Below are 3373 nucleotides of genomic sequence, written 5' to 3'. Positions count from 1 at the left end.
TATTCCTCAATTTCGGTTGCAACTTGCTCTGTAACTTGTGTTTTTTTCACAAAAGTTTTTTTGTGACAGCCCCACTTTCCCCTAAGGCGAACCAAAGGGGTTAGCGGACTGCCTGTCCAGCTCTCGCCAGGACTAACGGTGCAGTTTAGAGCGATCTATTGCGTTCCGGAACTTATAACGCGCGTAAACAAGTCAAACAGGCAAAATAACCCAAAATAAAAAAAAATGAAATCCGGAGTCGGCCATGAATAGTAACCGACCCGTCAGAACCCAACCAAAAATCAAACAAACATTCACATCTTGAAATTTAGCATTTACAAGCCAAAATGGCATATGAAAATTACTCAAAATTAATACATGTACGGTTGCCAAAATAAAAGTGAAAACGGCCCCAATGGCACATTTAGGGTTTCAATTCATAAACTATACAAAAGAGATATTCATCTAGTTCATTCGCCAACCAATTATCAAAAGTCATTCCAAAAGCAGTCAGATTCCTGTAAGGAAAACAAAAGGAACGGGGTGAGCTAATTGCCCAGTGAGAATACTATCACTCAAGCAACCAAGTACATATAAGCATCAAGCTTTTCATTCAATACATTAAAAGTAAGCAAAGGCACACATCACATGTGGTGATAAAAGGATACGGGTGGCTCTCAAGAGCCCTTTTCCCTCGTTTGAATTTCTTGATCGAACTTCATTGACTCTCCGTCAATTCAAAAGTAACCAACATACCCCTACCGGGCCCGAACTCCAAACACTTGCACTTTGGTATTACTCGAGTAAACCGGAATCGAGAGTCTCTCATACTACAAGATTCCATATAACATTTCCCCAAGGCACATCAATTGGCACGACCAAGCCCTCGCCGGCTCGATTCAATCAACTACCAATGGGGTTGAGCTCAAAGATAACAATTGTAGTCGTTGGATACTCGTCCAAACGACACCAAGCCATGTACTTTCATTTCATGTAACATGTCGTATAACATTCCAATAACATGGTAAACAATAAGTGAGAGTGATAAAGTACGCTCTCACTTCAATCAATTCACATTCAATTCACTTCAAGCAATTCACATTCAAAGCCATATAGTAACACACAAGTGAGTAGTACACTCACCAAGCTTGCAAATGAGGTTTCATGCACTTCCGTCAAAAGAACGTCGTGCACCAACGTCACGCCCTAAAACATGCAAACAAGTACAATGAGACTCGATAACGAGTCATAAACCAATGTCAAATACGACCCCAATAGGGTTCCATAAGCATATACAAGCATTAGAGAAAACCAGAAAATCCGGAAATGGATTTAGCTTTGCCCTGAAAAAAAAACAGTTTTTGACCTCTTTTTGCGGTAATGGTACCCAAGGCACTACGATTACCGGATGAAGGTGTAAGATACACTGTTTCGAAGATAAAAGATAGGGCTACAACATTACAGAAGGTCACTCAACCCAGTTTTGAGTGAAACCATGTCAAAAATGCAAGATACTACACCAAAACCGTAAAACAGATTCACAAAACGCATTCTAGCGGAAACATCATAAATCAGGCTATCCAAGTCCAAATCCAGAAATTACAAAACCAGATGAAAGCTAAGAAATAGGGATACATTTCATCAGAAGGCCTCAACAACCAATTCCGAAGAAATTCCAACCAAAACAATCAATTACAGGCGCAATTCTTACATTCGGATAAAACCAAGACAACAAGGGTAATTTCCACTTTTCTCATCCTACACTACTCCGATTGACCTGAAAGTTTGTAGGCACCTCTAAAATATCATTCCCTACAACTTTTATGTTTTAATCCAAGGCCAATTCGGCTTCTAACTACAAGATACAAAACCGGGCAGAATGTACCTTAATCAAACCCTAATTTTCCAGAATTGCTTCCAAAACAGAAATTGGTTGTAATTACCCACTTTTTCCACCTCCTAGAGTCCTTATACATCATTTCCAATCATCATAGATAGCCACACAATCATGTTCATATTAAAACAGAAAAATCACCAATAAATAGAAAACTTCACCAATTCAACCAAAACTCAAGATGTAATCCATAAAGTTTCATCTCATACCACCACTAATCATAAATTAGGCATCATTAGAGGAAGGAAAGTGGTTCTTCACAACTCACCTTAGAAACAAGAGAGAGAGAGCAATAGGTCCTCTTAGCTTTCCAAATAACTCCACACAACACCTCACTATCACTTCCTTAATGTTTTCTATGGAGCAAAAACAAGAATCAATGGTTGGTTTTGATGATTTGGAGCAAAGCTTGGAGAGTTTTCTTCCTTTTGCTTAGAGAGAGAGAGAGAGAGAAAGAGAGAGGGAGAGCCGGCCACAATAATGAAGATTTTTGATGATTTTTGGCAATTTTTGGTTTATTTAAGTCAAAGGGTAAGACAAGAAATAATGGTCAAAAGTTCTCCCAACCCTATGGTGACACTTGTCACCTAATTAATGAATCTCTATCTCTTTGTTCCCTCTCACACCAATCCAAATCGCTTCCTCTAATTATCTCTAACACCCGGTAAATTAAAGAACTTAACCCGGTAAATTAATTCCAGTATCCAAAACTTAACCTAGTTGGCCGAATTTTTCCGAACTTTTCGCACTAGTGGGTCCCACGTCTGGTATACACTCTTAATTTCTCAAAACCTATTCGATACTAGAAAAATTTTCTCAAAACCTATTCGATACTAGAAAAATCATCTAAAAACTATATCTGCTCCTTAAAAATATCTAGAAATTTTTCCTACTCACGAAAATGCAGAAAACAAGCCATGAAAAATAATAAAACCTAGAAAATGGAAAATTACGGGTTCTCACATTTTTGACCCATTTTCCTGCAAGAATATCGGTGGAAACAGCCCAAGACAGCTGCAAAAGAAGCTTTACAACTCATATCTAGTTTGTTTGTGGGTTCAAGGCATGATTAAACACTTTGTCTCTTGCATGAATTATTTCTACAAATATAGACCTTTGGAGACCATTTTAACAACTTTGGAAGGCTAGAGAAACTCACCAAACATGTAGTCCTCACTAGTTTTTCTTAGTTCATTAGTATAGTATAGGTAGAGTAGTTTATCCTTCTTGTATTTGTAACTAGATTTGGATGAAGATTGGGGAGCAAAGATGGAGAGGTTGATCTCATGTGACAAGGGTGATATCTCTTCTACTACTTTCTCTCTTGTATTTGATTTCATGTTTAGCTATAATACAATTTTGATTTTGTGTTTTTATCATGTTTAGTTAAAGTTTATGCCTAGAGTTATAGATGAACTTTCTATATCTTGTTTGTGATGTTTACTTGGTTATTTGATGATGTTATTTTGAGCAAGTTATTTATCACTTTTACTTATCTAA

Source organism: Coffea eugenioides, unplaced genomic scaffold (assembly GCF_003713205.1).
Source record: "Coffea eugenioides isolate CCC68of unplaced genomic scaffold, Ceug_1.0 ScVebR1_883;HRSCAF=1637, whole genome shotgun sequence".
NCBI classification, from domain to species: Eukaryota; Viridiplantae; Streptophyta; class Magnoliopsida; order Gentianales; family Rubiaceae; genus Coffea; species Coffea eugenioides.
Note: the sequence above shows the minus strand (reverse complement) of the source record.